Genomic DNA, 19,557 nt, shown 5'->3' with positions numbered 1-19,557 from the left:
GCCTCGGTCACTTCTTGATCCGTGGGAGACTCAGTCCAACTCGGAGTACGAACGTCTGGCTGTCTTCCTGACCGGGAGGGGAGAGAATTTCCATAGTTATCAACTATAAACCACTCCAGACGCCAACCTTTAATGCTGTCTTTGAGGGGTATCTCGAGATACTCGGTCTTCCGCCCACGACGCATCTCCAAACTGGCACCTCCGACCAACTGATGTTGCCCCCCGGCCATCCCAGGACGGCAGTGATACAGATACTTCCATAAACCCAAATGCGGCAGCACGCCGAGATAAGCTTCGCAAAGGTGAACGAAAATAGAGATTTGGAGGATGGAATTAGGGTTCAAATGAGTCAGGTTGATGTGATAAAAATCAAGGAGGCCACGGAAAAAAGGAGAGATGGGAAGGCCGAGGCCGCGGAGAAGGAAAGGAGCGTAAACTACTGACTCGTGGGTATCTTCGGTTGGGACAGTAGTCCCGTGGCAAACCCGCCAAGAACAGAGTTCCCGCGGAGGAAGAACCCCGATGGAGACAAGACGGAGGAGCTCAGCTTCGGAAATAACAGACATATGGTTACCTGCGAAGGGTAACTGACTGTTGGGGTCGATTGCGGGGATCACTGCAGCAGACGAGTTCGCAGTTTTCCTCTTGGGCGCCATCTTGCTTCTCGCTGGCAAACAGAGTAGGAGGCGAGTGGCGGAGAAGATTCAGATGCGGAAATGCAAGAACTAGGGCACGGAAAGCAAAGGCGGCTAAAAGCGCAACTCTTAAGGGATATTCTTGAGCCAGATACCCTTTCAAAAAGTGCCCAGTCATCACCCGGCGGTTATTTCCGAAATCCCAGCATGCCACGTGGATATCCGACAGTTATTTCCAAGAAAGCCGACGTGCCACTTCATCACTCGGTTATTATCCTCAAAGTAACTCGTGAAGCTGGCTATCACTCGGCGTTGCCTCTAAAACGCCGACCACGTGTTCAATCGCTCGGCGTTGCCTCTAAAATGCCGACGCCGACCTCCAATCACTCGGCGTGTCCTCTAACACGCCGACCACGTGTTCAATCGCTCGGCGTTACTTCTAAAATGCCGACGCCGACCTTAAATCACTCGGCATTACTTCTAAAACGCCGACCTCGTGTCCAAATCGCTTGGCATTACTTCTAAAATGCCGATGTCGACCTTTAAACACTCGGCGTTGCCTCTAAAACGCCAAGCTCGTATTCTGTCGCTCGGCATTACTTCTAAAATGCCGATGCCGACCTTCTATCATTCGGCATTGCCTCTAAAACGCTGGTCTTGTGTTCGATTGCTTGGTGTTACTTCTAAAACGCTGATGTCAACCTTCACATCGCTCGGCGTTGTTTCTACTATATCAAAAGAATCAGTTCGACATTCAGAAAAAGCAACGACGAGTCATCGAAAAGGGGGGTCAACGACAGTTCTTCATTAAAGGGAAGTTAATGAGTTTACAAACCAACTCTTCGCGAGTTGGTGCTTCCCTACTTCTACTCTACATTACTACTACTACTAAACTACACTATACTACTCTACATTACTACTACTACTAAACTACACTATACTACTCTACATTACTACTACATTATTCTAACTATACTAATATCTAAAGACCAGTGGCGTTTAGCCACTGGCCCTGCCGTCGCTGCCCTTGCCGCCGCCGCCTCCGGTGCTGCCCACGCTGCTGCCGCCCTTGGTGCCGCCCTTGCCGCCGCTGCCTCCGCCGCCGTTGCCGCCATCACCGTCGCCGTCGCCACCGTCGTCGTCGTCGCCGTCGTCGTCGTCGTCATCCTCGTCCTCGCCGCCGTCCGAGTCCTCCTCGTCCGAGGAGAACTCAGACTCATCCGAGCCCTCGAGCCCGGAGCGCTCGACGGCCCGGATGTACGTCCAGACCTCCGCCGCAAGCCCCTAGGAGTCGTCTGAGTCATCAGACGACTCACGCAGGGGGATGGGAGCCGGAGACCCCTCGAACTCAGAGGAGAACTCCTCCTCTGAGTATTCCGAGTCACCAAACTCCTCCGATGGAGGAGTCGGCTCACGCTTGCGCTTGTTGTTCTTGCCCATGGTGGAAGCAGACAGAAGGGAGGAGAAGAAGGCAGTAAAGAGCAGCGAAGAGATGTGAAAAAACTAGAGAAGCAAAGGTGTTATTTATAGAAGGGAAAGGCAACCGCTCACTTCCAACCGCGGTCACTGAACAGTCGCAAGGCATTCAATAAGCACTCCCACCCATCTGAAGACACGTCAGACGGCGGACACCGTTTCATGCAACACTACACCCATTGGGACTCCAGTCAACAGTGCAAAGGATATGATTACACTAGCCGTCCCATCGCATTACTACTCAGAAGCAGCAGGCTAAAACACTCAGCGTACCAAGCCGTCCCTTGCCCACACCCATTGGGGGGGGACGCCCAGGAATTATCAGTATATTTTTCAAAACAGTTACATCCGTGCAGGGCATGCAATGAATACCTCAAGACAAAAATGAGATATCAGTAAGGATCAGAGGAAAGCCAAATATAGCCAGCAAAGTACAAGATATGGCCGACAGAAGCGACGTGAAGACTAGACAGAGAACGTCCGTCAAACGTCCAATCAATCGCAGAAGCAAATAAATTGCACTACCTAGCAAGATATGGATGGATTGCAAACTCGGCTGCTAAAGACAAAATATATGCTGACCTCTGCAGCAAAATTTTGATGACATAATGCTAACTTCCAAAGCATAATGCGAATAGCTTCATTCCAACTTTTTCAAGCAAAAGGAAGACCTTCGAATGGATTATCCTTAAAAAATCCATTTGAAGGTCGGGGGCTACACCCATTGGGTGCACCTCCGGTGCACCCCATGGAGTATCATTCTAAACCGATATAGCGCCGACTTCTAAGGCGTGGAGCAAGATTGAAAAGACCAATCCTCAACCGAGATGCAGGAGCGCGAATGGAGATAACCTTTGGAAGAAGACCTTCGAGTAGATTATCTTCTAAAATCTACTCAAAGGTCGGGGGCTACACCCATTGGGTGCACCTCCGGTGCACCCAATGAAGTCCAGAATCCTACAATCCAAAATGCCGACCTCTAAGGCACAAGCACAAAACTAAACTTTGGTCGAACGAATGATCAGAGCAAGAGAAGACAGCAGGAAGTCATTTTTTGGACCGTGGATCTTTGAGTTGATTACCTCTAAATCAACCCAAAGATCGGGGGCTTGTGGGGGATAGATATCCCCTGGGTCCACTAAAGAAGTAAAAGGCCTCACGAAAGGCCCAAGGGCCCAATAATTCGTAAGGTCATTCTTTCGTGGGCCTGGGGAAAGACAACCAACAAAGAAGAGAAGACGTGAGACCGGACTGGTGCAAACCCGGACGGCCCACAACGTCGAACGAATGAATCGCAACAGAGACCCGACTTTCCCGCGCTGAAGCCCCCAGGCAACGGAGCCATGCGAGGATAAGTCGGCGAAGGTTACGTAGGGATAAACTCAAGAGGTTCACTATCTTTTAGCTACTTGATGTTATCATATCACATGTACTGCCCCACGGTCGAGTATATAAGGCCTAGGGGGCACCCCTTCAGATCGATCGACCCTGTTTTACTTAGCCACCCACGTAAACTCTCTGCGCCATCTATCCAGAGAACCCTCTTGTAACCACGCTCATATACTCACCAGGACGTAGGGTGTTACGCACTTCTAAGCGGCCCGAACCTGCAAATCTTGTCCATTGTCCCTCGTGCGATCGGCACGAACCATTTTGCTACAGTCGTTGACACCGTCCTACTCCTAAAAACACCTTAAGGGGCAACCCCGGGTGTGCGGTCGGACCCAAAACACCGACACCAACGGTGTAGGATCTAGGACACCGGCTAGAGGGGGGTGAATAGACGGTTTTGACTAAAATAAAAAACACTAGAGAAATTTAATCAATATGACAAGAGGTATAAATTCTCTAGTGACAACAAGTAAGCAATCTATGAGAAACAACTATGGTAATTGTATAAAAGAGAGACAATACATGAAATACTAATTACTTGCACGGTAATATGTAATGCAAGAAGAGAAAGACACCGGATTTTATCCCGTGGTATCGGTGATTTGCCAATCACCCCTAATCCACGTTGAGGTGGACTTCAAGCTCTCACTTGCTCCTCTATCAAGACGCGGCTTGATCTTTGAGCCAAGTGGACAAGAAATCTCTAAATACCTTGTTTCCACTAGCGTCGCCTTTGCCGCTCCTGCGAGGTAGGCGTGAACCCTTCACAATTGACACAGCGGCTCCTCCACAATCTTCTTGGAGAGCTCGACAAAGGCAACACCCGAGTCGTCTAGGAGGCGGCAACCTCCAAGAGTAACAAGTCGATGACGCTTGCCCGGTGTACCACCAAGTGCCTCAAGAATCACCAATGGATGCAAATGCAGTAGGAGCTCTCAATCTCTCACTAGAATGCAATATCAAGCAAGGAGTGTGAGAGAATGAGTAGGAGGATCACAAATGAGCTCAAAGTGTGCAAGGAATGGCCAAGAGAGCCCTCACAAACAAGCTCCCCTTCTATTTATAGCCCACTTCACATTTCTAACCGTTATGTGCAACTAGCACAACTTCTGCGCACACGCGGACGTCCGCGCCCTTAGGCCGGATGGTCCGCCGTACAAGTAACGGCTAGATTTCCCGTTTGAATATGTCAGAGCTGTCAAAAAAGCGAAGTCTGGACAGTCCGCCAACCTTGGTCGGACCGTCTGAGACCTGGCAACAGGGAGCACAAGAGCTCTGACCACGATGAGCTAACACACGCGGATTGTTCGCCATACAAGGTCGGACGGTCCGCGACCTGGGAGTTAGTACTGTCTGGGCTCAGGCCCCGGACAGTCCGTAGTACAAGTACCCAAAAACACATAGTCCCTGCCCAAACTAATTTGGCACTTGCGGACGGTCCACCGACCCCAGCTGGACAGTCCACACAATTATACAGGGACTGTGCAGAGGGCGACCCTCTCTGGTCAGGACTGAGAACGGTCCGGCCCCAAGGCCCGGACGGTCCGCAGTACAAACATACAGGACCAGTCCAAAGTGAACATACTTCGGACCCCCTGGATAGATCGCGGACAGTCCAGCCACTTGGCCCGGACGGTCTGCCAACCCCATGACTTAGCAACTTTTCAAACATGCTTTCGAAAAGATTTTTTAACTCTCGAAACCGGAAGCACTGTTAGACCTCATGCAAATGCAACCACTTGATGCTCTATGAGGCACTAAGTTTTACACAGACTAGAGTCATTGACCCCTCTTAATAGTACGGCCATCTAGCCTACTAATCCGGTCAAATGTCTTCTCTAAACTCCTGGAGACCGGCAAAAACAAAAACCTATGTTATACCTTTGCCTTCACTTGATCCACAACCAATGCTTATAAGTCTCCAAGATTTTATGTTCTCTATGGTCCAACCTGCATTCTTATTTCTCTAAGAATTATTAGTCCACAAATAGTTGTCATTAATTACCAAAACATCACTAAGGGCCTAGATGATTCACAATCTCCCCCTTTTTGGTAATTGATGACAACACTGCACATTTTATCCTAGAGATATTTTGATTTTCAAATCTTCCTCATACCCTATGTATAAGAAGGATTTTAGAGATGAGTTTCAAAAGACTTATCTTGATTTGAAGTTCCATCTGAGAGATAGATAATTCTCAACAAAACTCAGAGTGTAGGAATAGCTCCCCCTATATGTGTGTATGATATTTCTAGTTGAAGATATGACACACATAATCGATCGAAGTTTTGGTGGAGATCTTCCTACAATCATGGTTATCGAGGCATACAAGAAGTATTATGTGAAATAAGCGCAGCAAATTTAATCACTCCTCGATCAACCATTCACAGGATAATTCGAACTAATAGAAATATAAGATTTAACAGACATAGTTCGATCCACAAAATATCACCAGACATTTGTCCACAAACACAAGACATAGTTCAACAAATGCATAAGACAAAAAAGTTCAAATAGTAAACATGCATATTCAAAGTCTCAATGTCCACATGTGCTCCCCCTGATTATGAGCTTCTTCTCTCCCCCTTTGGCATCAATTGCCACAAAGGAGGGGTCTCACTTATCACTACGTGGAGGGTACATGTTGTAGTAATGGGTGCTAAAAGTGTCGAAGACAGAGGAGAACTGCCCGAAGTCATGCTGGAGCTGTTGTTGCCTCTGACGTATATCCTGGATGCTTTCATTTGTGGATAGGTTGCCAAACTGACTGGACAAGGTCCCCCATATTATCCTGAAAGCTCTGCTGCATGTTGTTCATTCTAGTCATAATTGGATCATGAACAGTGTCTTGGATGTGAGTGTGAAGCTAAGTAAGCTCAGAGTTCAGCCCATCAAAGTTATCATCAAAGTGAGTCTGCATGGCATCCATGCGATGGTCCATATGGGTCAACCATATGTGTCTGGAGCCCTTGCTGCATGTGCTAGAAGTAAGGATCAAAATAGCCTAGACTAGGCTGCCAGAACTGCTCAGGCTGAGGAGGAGGTGGAGGATGAGGCATTTGCTCAGCTGCATCAGCCTTAGAAGCAACTTCTTCATCATCTCCAGCTTCTTCCTCATCATCTGAGAAAGGTGTAAGAGGCCTAGTGAGAAATCCAATCTCATTCTTGAAAGGCCTAAATGGAGTGTGAGCTATCTCACAGCGCCCCTCAAATCTGGTATTAGCCTTGATGAGAGCCATGATGTAGGGAGCATATGCCAAGTTCTGGTTCTTGTCCATCTTGAGGCCATTCAATTGCCTCATCATAAATAGCACCACATTCATCACCTCACCATTCATGATATGGTGGATGATGTTCCAGAACTTATCTCTAATCTTGCTCTTATCTCCACTCTTTAGGAGAATTGTTACTCTGGCAATCTTGTTAATGACAGCAGGATGATGCCTCAGTCCTGGAGTCTCACCAAACCTCCTAGGAATGCCTAGCCTCACTGGCACATATAATTGCTCATATTCTTCAAAGTTGTCCTCAGTATACAAATCAATCGCCGCGCGGGAGGACGGTGTGGCAGAACCACCCGAATCATTCCAGCTTAAGTGCCTAAGTCACGCCTCAGGGGCCGTAACACACTTAAATCGGAATAACCCGTCAGTCCCTCAGATCTAGTCTGATAGAGCCACTTAACCAGGATCAAATTCCACAATCTCACTCGAAGGTGAGTCACAGAAGAAATACAATAAAACAGGAAACCTCAAATTAAGTACGGAGTTATTACATAAATCGGAGTTTTTGGAGTAGCAAATAAAGTTCACAAATTAAGTGCAGCGGATAATCGATGTCGTCGGTAACGAGGAAATGGGCAAGGCCTAGCCCACTACTCCTCATGCTCCTCTCCTGCCGGAGCAACATCCCACTCGACCGTCCAACCCGGTGGCAGGGTGGTAGGCCAAGTCACACCATCAACTACATCCTGCATGGTACCTGCAAAAATGGTGCCACAAGCAAGGCTGAGTATACTAATACTCAGCTAGACTTAACCGGTGTGAGGAGTCTACTCCTCTACCTCTAGACTATGCAGCTGTTTGGCTGAGGGGTTTGGTTTGCCAAAAGCACTAGCTGTTTCTAAAATCAACTTTTAGCTTTTCAAATTCTACCATCATTAACTTAGCTAGATTTGCTCCTTCTAAGCATACATGGTAACAAGCAATTAGTTCAATCAACAAGTTATCTCATGTAATCCACATTTCACTTCTTACTCGATGCAGTACAAGGAATCAAGCAGTCTCATTAGCTGCGAGAAGCAGACGATTCGAATCGAGTTTTAACCTTGCAAGGTAAACCTAAACACACGGCATGTCAGGGTACTCCGACCCCACACATGACAACCGTCCCCATCGATTCCCCATTCGCGTCCAGGCCTCACCGCCTTGGCATACAATGCTCCACTGACCCCGGCTGCCGCCGTGCAGTGACCGCACTTGTACCCACCATAGCTAGCATGGGAGACCCTGTCTCAGGTCGCATGAGGGATAAAGTCCGCGCCCGGCTTCACTCAGGTACTAGGTTTACCGGTTACCATTTTTCCTGGCATGTGCTTAGTACGTTCAAAAGCTTGACTCAGGTATCCACACATTAATCCTTAATTCATTTTTCCCGTCTCATGGACAAGGCATCCTCCCTGGATCCAAGTCCATAGACCAACATATATCCCATTATCAAGATGAATACAATCAATTCCTGACCTCGCGCGAGTGCTAGAAAAATCACTCGACTTCTACCGAGATCCTGATTAGCAAGCAGCTACTCGACCTAGCATACTAGTATTCATCTCAAAAAGGAGTCCTAAGTTCATGCAACTAGAGGTTTCAAGCAACTCCTACACTTAAGTGCACATTACAGTCCTACAAGCATTAAGTGTAGTAAAGTAGCATATATTAACATGGTTATGCATAAAACCGGGGCTTGCCTTCAATTGCTGGGGCTGCGGGGAGATCCTCAATAGCAGCCTCTGAAGCCTGCTCCTGGTCCTCCTCTTGGACAGGTCCTTGCTCGGGGATGAGCACGTACTCTCCGTCGGCAAGATTACAATCTAATGAATGCAATGCGTAAGATATATGCATGATACAATATGTGCTTTAGAATTTACAACTTTTAAAAATGTAGGGTCTTTAGAATTTAAGCAAGTTAACCTTACTTATGTAAAACCTTTTAGTGGTATACTTGGTAAATTGGGTTAGTTTAATGGGATGAGGTTTATTCCTCCTTTTCTTTTCTTTTATTCCTTTTTAATGTTTTGGAGTAGGTTTGAACTACAAGTTGCTTTTATAGAATTCCAAAAATTCTGCAAAAATTACAGTGGCTTGTTACTGGTGTATGATTCTCTGTCTCAAAATTTGGGGTTCAGAAAGTGAATGGTTTTCTCTGGACAAAATTGCCAAATCTTAAGGCAGAAGGGGTACTTTGAACTACAACTATTATTTAACAGTGGGTAATTCTTTGAAACTTATTTTTGCTGGCCTTTAGGTGTCATAACATGACTTGATACAAATTTCTAGTCATTAATACCTTTTAATTCTTTTCCTATGGTTTTCTTAAGGTTTCTAGCCAAAGGGGTGCTTTCTACTACCACTATGTTTGAAAAACATCAAACAACAGAGTTCTTATTTTTCTTAGCTAGTATTTTGTGCAAGAGCAATCATTCTGAAGTTTGGTTTCTTTTTGCTTAAGGGAAGTGGTGGTATGCATTATTTGAATTAAGTGGCCTTTCTCTTAAATTACTAGCAATTGGTATGAGTTTGCTTCCTTTTCATGGGTTTGTATTTTTCTCTGGTGGTTTATCTCATCATGGACTTAGCTAATTTTTGGTTGCCCATTATCTCATTATTTGAGGTTGTTTATGATTTATTGGGAAAATGCCTTATTACCACTTTGTATTTATTTTCCTTACTTAAAAAGTTAGGCTGGGGTGCTCTGTATTTTTGTAGTGGGGCTCTGGTGGTTATAAGTTCACTGGATTTTTGTTAACCACTTTGGTTATGGTTTTGCAATTTTAATAATTGATTTTCAGTTCACATAAGGCTGATTAAAGCATCTTAATTAGAAACTGGTCTTAATTAATGGTCTCTGCATTTTTCCTAGGTTCTTGGTTGCATAAGTAAACTAGGAAAAATATTACTAATCATTGTTCAACATTTTCTAATGCTTTTCTGATTTTCTCTAAGTTGTGGACAAAATGGCTTTAAATGAATAACTACATCATAATCTCTAATGCTGGGGATTCTACTATTTTTAAACAATGCCTAATTAGGGTATAAGCATCTACAAATTTTCTTAAGCTCAGTACAGAAGAAAAACAAATTTTCCTTAATTAAACAAGGTTTAGGGGGTTTCTGTTTTTAATTTTAAGCTCTAAAATTTAGAACAGAAAGCATATGGTTCAATAATTTTAAATGATAGATCATAATATTCCAGAGCTAGCAAAATTGGTTTGACAGCTTTTCATTAAGATTTCATCAAGTTATGAATTTTCTAAGTTCTTTGGTTATTTAAAAGAATAACAGAATTGATAAAAGGGAAAAACCACTTTGCACTGGGGTCCCTGGCGGTTTTTCTAAGTTTTCCTCGCGAATCAGTCCTTAGGTTACTATTCACATGAGTCGCTGACATTACAGAAAACCCCTCGGGTTCTACAGAACCTAACCCGAGGTCCTTCTTCTACCTCAAACAGTAGCCGCGGCGAAGAAAAGGGCGGAGGGGCTTACCGGCGGCGAGACTGTTCCGGTGAAGTGGTCGAGGGCGAAGGGGAGGTCGCGGGGATCACAACGGTGTGCGGAACGTCAACGGAGATGGCCGGAGTTGGTCGGTCCACGCGCGCAGGCGGGGATGCTCGTCGGCGGCGAGGAGACCGGCCTGGTCACGGCGAGATAGTTCAATCAAATGGGTCAGGGAGATCCACGGGATGCCAGAGAAGACATGAGCGAAAGGAATTGAGCGGAGACTCACTGGATAGCTCGGTCCACGCGCGGCGGCGGAAGACCGAAGTCTGGTGAGGTTGATCTCGGGCCTCCGGTGAAGTCCGGTCGGGTCCGAGGGCTTGGCGAGCTTCACGGGCTACTGGCGGAGCTAGCCGAAGCACTGGTTGGGCTGGAGGGCGGCTGGAGTGGGCTGGCCACGGCGGCCGTAGCTCTGGCGGCAATGGCGGGCGGAAATACGCTCGCCGGAGCTAAGGAACGGTGGCTGGCCGATGAGGGTGAGTGCGGGGCGAAGAGAGGTGCGCCCGGGGAGGCTTTATAGGCGCGGGCGGGCACGGTCGAGGGCGTGGGCGCGCGGCGGACTTGACCGGACGCCGGGGCGAGCGCGCGCGCGGGTTGGGCGAGCTCTGGCGTGCCGACTAGGGTCGAACACGTGTGCCCGTGCGTTCTGCCCAAGCTCTGGCGCGTGTGGTCGCTCATCCGAGCCTGCTCTCGCCTGGGTCAGTGCACAAAACCTCTTCTCCTCCCTACAAGCTACCATTCTTGTGTGGAGGTCATAGGATTTTGTCTACTGGTTGCAGAGATATGGAGCCAGGAAATCTGGTCTGTCTCCCTGCCCAAACCCGAGGCAAATCCCAAGTTTTGTCGTGTCTAGGGCTCGCGTCCCAATGCCATCTTCTGGCACACGACAGAGGGGTTAGTTAGACACAAATTTGTCAATGGGGCCATTAGGATTCGAGTTAGGGATCAAGGTGAACATCCCTGATCTTTGGCTCAAGGTCTGAATTTCAGAATTCTGAAATTCAGAATTCCCAATGAGTCCCAACAAAAGAAGCTTGATTTGGGGGTTTTCTTGAATTATTTTGGCTAAGCTTTCTCAATCTATCTTGTTGCTTATCAAATATACTTTTACTTATATTATTGGCTCAACTCAAAATTTTAAACTTTTCATTCCCTTTTGCTTATTTTCTTGAATTTTTGTTCATGGGGTTCACTTAGAGTTCTTAATTAGGGTTGCACATTCTTATCTTTTCAAGGACTCAATTGTTTTGATCAAGACACTTTTAAACATATACTTGGTGAATTCTTTGTCACTTAAGTTATTTTGATGCTCATGCTTACTTTGGTTCACAGGAAGTAATGGCTCTTGGTGTGGCTTTTTAAGAGAAACCCTAGGTGACACTGGGGTGTCACAGCCTTCCCCCCTTAAAGGAATCTCGTCCCGAGATTCAGGCCAGAGTCCTCCCGGGGTGAAGCGAAGGGTGAGACTGATAGGAAAAAGGGTGATGATTGTTATTATTAGGGCAAAACTGCTCTTCGAATGTCATTCTCTTTGCAACTTCAGAAGGAAGTCCTTTTAAGTTTTATCTTTTAGTTACTTCATTCTGAATTAAGATCATATTTTTGGAAATTAGATTCGAAAGGCAGGAGGAGGGGTTGGGGGTGATTACATACCAGCTTCCTTAGGTAGGCAATCGGGGAAGTTGGATCTTAAGAATTCCTCGGTTTCCCAAGTAGCTTCCTCCTCTGAGTGATTACTCCATTGGACCTTGAACATCTTGATCGATTTAGCCCGAGTTGATCTTTCCTTGCAATCCAGAATCTTGGAGGGGTACTCTTGGTACGAGAGATCTGGCTCTATCTCCAATTCTGGCTCTGCTAGAATCTCAGTCGGCAATCGAACACACTTTTTTAGCTGAGATACATGGAATACGCTGTGAATGGCAGACATCTTTGAAGGTAACTTCAGCTTATATGCCACGGGTCCACATGCTTCAATGATCTCATAAGGTCCAATGTAACGAGGGGCTAGCTTGCCTTTGATTCCAAACCTCTGCACTCCCTTGGTGGGTGATACCTTGAGGTATACAAAACTTCCCACTTCGAACTGGAGAGGTTTCCTTCTTCTGTCATGATAGCTCTTCTGCCTGGCCTGAGCAGCTTCTAGATTCTTCCTGATTGACTTGACCCTCCTTTCGGCTTCGGTCACCAAATCAGGTCCAAAAACTTCTCTTTCACCAGGCTGAGACCAATTGAGTGGTGTCCTGCACCTTCTTCCATAGAGAGCTTCAAAAGGTGCCATCTTTAGGCTGGACTGATAACTATTGTTATAAGCAAACTCTGCCAAGGAGAGGTGCTTATCCCAGTTCTTGCCACAATCGATCGCACAAGCTCTCAGCATATCTTCCAGAATCTGGTTTACCCTTTCTGTCTGACCATCAGTCTGTGGGTGGTAAGCTGAACTCCTGATTAGCTTGGTTCCCAAAGACTCTTGCAATTGTTCCCAAAATCTGGCAACAAATTGGGCTCCTCGGTCAGAAACAATGGTCTGAGGTAATCCATGCAAGCATACGATCCGGTCGATATACAATTCTGCATACTTCTGAGCCTTATCAGTGGTGTGCATAGGAAGAAAATGTGCCACTTTCGTCAATCGGTCCACAATAACCCAAATTGAATCATGATGACGAGAGGTGTTGGGCAGACCCACAATGAAATCCATGCTGATATCGTCCCACTTCCACGAAGGTACGGACAGTGGTCGCAAAGCTCCAACGGACTTCAAGTGGCTTGCCTTAACCCTCTGACAGGTGTCACACTCTGATACATACTGGGCTATCTCCCTCTTCATTCTGGTCCACCAGTACAAAAGCTTCAGATCATGGTACATCTTGGTGCTTCCCGGATGCATAGAGAATTTGGAGAGATGAGCCTCATCCAAAATTTTCTTCTTGAGATCCCGGTCCTTAGGAATTACCAATCTACTTTTGAACCATAACACACCCTTCTCATCCTGGCGGAAACAATCATACTTCTCAACCTTCTGATGGAGATTCTTCTTGATAATCTGCACTCCCTTGTCACTGAGCTGGGCCATGATAATCTGGTCTTGCAAAGCTGGCTCAACAGAAATGTGAGACAAAGAACCAGAAGGAATCACTTCAATTTGCATCTTGCTCAACTCATCACACAAGGTGTTAACACGAGAATCCATCAGAATACAGTTGCATTGCAACTTCCGACTCAAGGCATCAGCTACCACATTAGCTTTCCCTGGGTGATAATGTACCTCCAGGTCATAATCCTTGATCAGCTCTAGCCATCTTCTCTGCCTCATGTTGAGATCAGCCTGAGTAAAAATGTACTTAAGGCTCTTATGATCAGTGAAGATGTTGCAGTGGGTTCCCATTAGATAGTGCCTCCACATCTTCAATGCATGAACCACTGCTGCTAACTCAAGGTCATGAGTGGGATAATTTTGCTCATGAGGCCTGAGTGCTCTTGAGGCATAAGCAATGACTCGGTTGTCTTGCATCAAGACACAACCTAGCCCGGTGCCAGAGGCATCGCAATACACATCAAAAGGCTTGCTGCTGTCGGGTTGCGCCAAAACTGGTGCGGTGGTCAGATGCTGCCTTAATGCATGGAAGGCATCTTCGCACTTCTGACTCCACACAAACTTGACTTCTTTCTTCAGCAACTCAGTAATAGGCTTCGCAATCCGAGAGAAGTCCGGAATAAATCTTCGGTAATAACCGGCCAATCCCAGAAAACTCCGAATCTGGCGAACAGTCGTTGGTGGCCTCCAGTTCATCACCTCTTGCACTTTATCAGGATCAACAGCTATTCCATCCTGAGAGATAGTGTGACCCAAGAATTTGATTTCCTTTAGCCAAAAATCACACTTGGATAGCTTGGCATAAAGGTGGTGCTCTCGCAGACGTTGAAGCACTACATGCAAATGCCCGGCATGTTCTTCTTCGTTCTTCGAGTACACCAGAATATCATCGATAAAAACCACCACGAACTTGTCCAATTCTGGCATGAAAACAGAATTCATCAGATACATGAAATATGCTGGTGCATTCGTCAGCCCGAATGACATCACCAAAAATTCATACAGCCCATATCTGGTTGAGAATGCCGTCTTCGGAATATCACTTGCTCGTATTTTGATCTGATGGTAGCCAGAGCGAAGGTCTATCTTGGAAAACACCTTGGCCCCGACCAACTGGTCAAAGAGAACGTCAATACGAGGCAAAGGATACTTGTTCTTGATAGTTACCGCATTAAGAGGGCGGTAATCTATACACAGCCTCAAGCTTTCATCCTTCTTCTTCACAAATAGCGCTGGACATCCCCAAGGCGAAGTGCTTGGGCGAATAAATCCCTTATCCAGCAACTCTTGCAATTGCTTCTTCAACTCTGCCAACTCAGCGGGTGGCATTCGGTAGGGCCTCTTAGAAATTGGGGCCGTTCCCGGTTGCAACTCGATGGCGAATTCAATATCCCGGTCCGGTGGCATTCCTGGCAATTCATCAGGAAAGACATCTGCATACTCACAGACCACTGGGATCTTCTTCAGGGGTAACTCCGTCATAGAGAAAGCACATGACTGAGAAGAACCCTGACTAGGCAGAATCAAAGTGAAATTCCCGCAGAAAGGAGAATTAACTTCCACGGTACGACTGGCTACATCAAGCACAACTTGGTGCAAGGTCATCCAATTTGCTCCTAGAATAATGTCCACATTTTCCAATCCCAATACAAGAAGAGTGGTTTTGATAATGTGGCTTCCCAGTTGAATAGGCACACTTTGGTTTAATTGATTAGTTGCAATTTTACCCCCAGGTGTGACTATCATGAATGACCCTTTTGAGTGAGAGAATGGCAGTTTGCAATTAGCACTGAACTTTTGGCTAATGAAACTATGAGATGCACCAGAATCAAACAGAATTAAAGCAGGTTGATTATAAACTGAAAAGGTACCGGTCATGATAGGAGCTCCTTCTGGCACTTCCTCTAGAGCAGTGAAGTTGAGCTTCCCTTGCCTGACTTGCACCTTCTGCTTTCTTCCCTTGTCTTGATTTGGTGCTGGCATCTGCCTCTGCTGGTTCCTGGGACAATTCTTGGCATAGTGGCCCACATTGCCACAAGTGAAACACTTGTTCCCATTGCCCTGGCGGAACTACTGCTGCTGCGGAGGCTGATTGTTCCTTGGGGCGGGAGCTGGATAGCGGTTGGGTGCCGGCTGCTGCTGCTGCTGAGGTGGCCTGATCACCCATCTGCCTGCCTGCTGCTGAAAACCCCTGCTCTGATTGTGAGAAACAATCCGGAACCTCTGAGCCTGAGCGGATGGTGCTGCCATTGGTGCCTTCCTCTTCTTCTCTGCCCGGTGAGCAACAATGCAATCCTCCTGAGAGATGGCCATGTTGACCAACTCATTGAAGCTATTGGCCCGGACAGTGTTGAGTCGTTCCCGCAGCTTGGTATTGAGACCCCTGCGGAAGCAATCCCTCTTCTTTTCATCAGAATCAGCATGATACCCTGCATACTGGCATAAGTCGTTGAAGGCTTGCGCATACTGCAGTACCGTGCGGGTTCCTTGATTGAGGGCCAGGAATTCATTCAACTTCCGATCAAGAATGCCAGCTGGAATGTGGTGTCCTCTGAAGGCGGTCTTGAATTCCTCCTAAGATACTTCATGATCAGCGGGGAGCATAGCACGGAAGTGGTCCCACCAAGTCCGAGCTGGGCCGCGAAGCTGCTGTGCGGCGAAGCGAGCCTTGGCCTCATCAGGGCCGTCTCCTGTGAGGAGGGGAAACTTGGACTCGACGACGCGAAGCCACACGTCGGCGTCCAACGGATCCTCTGCCTTGGTGAACAAGGGCGGCTGCGTGCTCAGAAACTCCTGGTATGTTGCCATAGCCGGAGGTCGCTGATGCTGGCCTCCACCATGATGCTGTTGGTGGGGCTGGCGCTGCAAGAGCTGTCGCAGAATCTCATTCTGCTGGGCCATCAGCTCCTGCACTGTGGGAGCTGGAGGAGGTGGCGGGGGAGCTTGCTCATTCTGCCCGCGACGCTGCCTCGCTGCCATCTGAAAACAGAGATTGTCGCCAATGTTATCCCAACTCATATTTCCGAACGACAAGATATCATCTCATATGGAAGGAAAAGGCCATAATCATAATATTAGGTTCGAAAATGAAGATAACATGGTGACAAGGATCCCACAGATATCAAAAGTTTACAGGGTTACATTAATCAGGGGAAAGTACCCATAAGCCTAGTCCAAAAGGTGATACTACTAAGCTCGCATAGGTTTCTATCCGCCTAAAGAAATGTCAAAGCGACTGCTTAACCCTGAGCGGTGGAAGCGACACTGGATACGGGTGAAGGAGGCATCGCGGAGGTAGTCCCATTGGCACCAGGGGCTGGTCCTAGCTCCTCGGGAGCCTCTTCTCCCTCGCTTCCTGCTTCATTGGCCTCCATCTCCAGGTGGTGCATGTCCAAGTGGTCATTGGCTTCCTCGAGTTCCCTCTGCACGTCGTGGAGCTGGTTCTCCAAGACATCAATAGTGTTATCTCGGATCTCCACTTGCTGCTCCAGGGTGGTAATACGCTGGCTCAGCCTTTCCACCTGCAGATCCTTCTCCACCAACTCTGTGGATAGGTCGACCACAAAATCTTCCCGACTATCGAGAGTGAGCTTGGCAGCCTGAGCGGTGTTAGCAAGAAGTGTCATAGCATCACTCTGAAGGGCCTGAAGGCGGTACAGCGCACTCATGCACTGAACAGTGACCCTCCCAACCAAGTCAGGATACATTGCCCACACATCCTTCACATGGCTCACGTGGTTACACCACATGGGATCATCCTTCTTTTCAGCAGGGAAGAGTCCCAAGGGGTGCATCACCATCTCCAGGGGATGGTAGCCACAGAAAGTCGTCAGAGTCTTCATGGCTGCTGCCTCAACGGTGTCGTCCGTCCTGAGTCCAATCGTCTCAGAGTCAAGAGAACGCCAACCCGGCTGAAGGGGATGAGCCTCCAAAGTTAGCCAGACCCGACAACGAGGTACCCGATGCTCCTCATACAACTGCACCGTGTACAAAGGGGGCGTAGGGTAACCGGCGGAGTTAAGCACTTCCCACAAGATGGAAGGAAAGCCATCGCGAGAAAGGAAGTCAGAACTGAAACGAGAGTCTCCTCCACTGGCGGGGGTAGGCGAATTCATCTGCGGAAGGGAATCAAGATAAAGATTATGGTGGAAGGAAAAAGAAAAAGAGAGCCCGGATGATTTTAAAGAAAAGGAGTTAGCTCAAATTTTAATTCCTCTTTGTGTTTTATAATGCATGCATGCGGAAAGAAACGTTGCCTCTCAAAAGGGAAATAGGGTGCCTTTTTAGGGCATCCTAAAATATAAGTATTGGCCCACAGGGCCTAATTAATTAGCCACCTATTTCTCCCTCTATGCCTAAGGCCTTTCGTCCTAGGTCTAGCGGTCTAGTCCTGACGATCCGTAGTAGTTTCTAGGCAAGTTTTAGATTTTGAAAATCGGTATTCATGGTTTATTGTCCTTCTCTGTGGTGGAATTTGCTCCGATACCAGCTGTGGCAGAACCACCCGAATTATTCCAGCTTAAGTGCCTAAGTCACGCCTCAGGGGCCGTAACACACTTAAATCGGAATAACCCGTCAGTCCCTCAGATCTAGTCTGATAGAGCCACTTAACCAGGATCAAATTCCACAATCTCACTCGAAGGTGAGTCACAGAAGAAATACAATAAAACAGGAAACCTCAAATTAAGTACGGAGTTATTACATAAATCGGAGTTTTTGGAGTAGCAAATAAAGTTCACAAATTAAGTGCAGCGGATAATCGATGTCGTCGGTAACGAGGAAATGGGCAAGGCCTAGCCCACTACTCCTCATGCTCCTCTCCTGCCGGAGCAACATCCCACTCGACCGTCCAACCCGGTGGCAGGGTGGTAGGCCAAGTCACACCATCAACTACATCCTGCATGGTACCTGCAAAAATGGTGCCACAAGCAAGGCTGAGTATACTAATACTCAGCTAGACTTAACCGGTGTGAGGAGTCTACTCCTCTACCTCTAGACTATGCAGCTGTTTGGCTGAGGGGTTTGGTTTGCCAAAAGCACTAGCTGTTTCTAAAATCAACTTTTAGCTTTTCAAATTCTACCATCATTAACTTAGCTAGATTTGCTCCTTCTAAGCATACATGGTAACAAGCAATTAGTTCAATCAACAAGTTATCTCATGTAATCCACATTTCACTTCTTACTCGATGCAGTACAAGGAATCAAGCAGTCTCATTAGCTGCGAGAAGCAGACGATTCGAATCGAGTTTTAACCTTGCAAGGTAAACCTAAACACACGGCATGTCAGGGTACTCCGACCCCACACATGACAACCGTCCCCATCGATTCCCCGTTCGCGTCCAGGCCTCACCGCCTTGGCATACAATGCTCCACTGACCCCGGCTGCCGCCGTGCAGTGACCGCACTTGTACCCACCATAGCTAGCATGGGAGACCCTGTCTCAGGTCGCATGAGGGATAAAGTCCGCGCCCGGCTTCACTCAGGTACTAGGTTTACCGGTTACCATTTTTCCCGGCATGTGCTTAGTACGTTCAAAAGCTTGACTCAGGTATCCACACATTAATCCTTAATTCATTTTTCCCGTCTCATGGACAAGGCATCCTCCCTGGATCCAAGTCCATAGACCAACATATATCCCATTATCAAGATGAATACAATCAATTCCTGACCTCGCGCGAGTGCTAGAAAAATCACTCGACTTCTACCGAGATCCTGATTAGCAAGCAGCTACTCGACCTAGCATACTAGTATTCATCTCAAAAAGGAGTCCTAAGTTCATGCAACTAGAGGTTTCAAGCAACTCCTACACTTAAGTGCACATTACAGTCCTACAAGCATTAAGTGTAGTAAAGTAGCATATATTAACATGGTTATGCATAAAACCGGGGCTTGCCTTCAATTGCTGGGGCTGCGGGGAGATCCTCAATAGCAGCCTCTGAAGCCTGCTCCTGGTCCTCCTCTTGGACAGGTCCTTGCTCGGGGATGAGCACGTACTCTCCGTCGGCAAGATTACAATCTAATGAATGCAATGCGTAAGATATATGCATGATACAATATGTGCTTTAGAATTTACAACTTTTAAAAATGTAGGGTCTTTAGAATTTAAGCAAGTTAACCTTACTTATGTAAAACCTTTTAGTGGTATACTTGGTAAATTGGGTTAGTTTAATGGGATGAGGTTTA

The sequence above is a fragment of the Zea mays genome, chromosome 5 (assembly GCF_902167145.1).
Source record: "Zea mays cultivar B73 chromosome 5, Zm-B73-REFERENCE-NAM-5.0, whole genome shotgun sequence".
NCBI lineage: Eukaryota > Viridiplantae > Streptophyta > Magnoliopsida > Poales > Poaceae > Zea > Zea mays.
Note: the sequence above shows the minus strand (reverse complement) of the source record.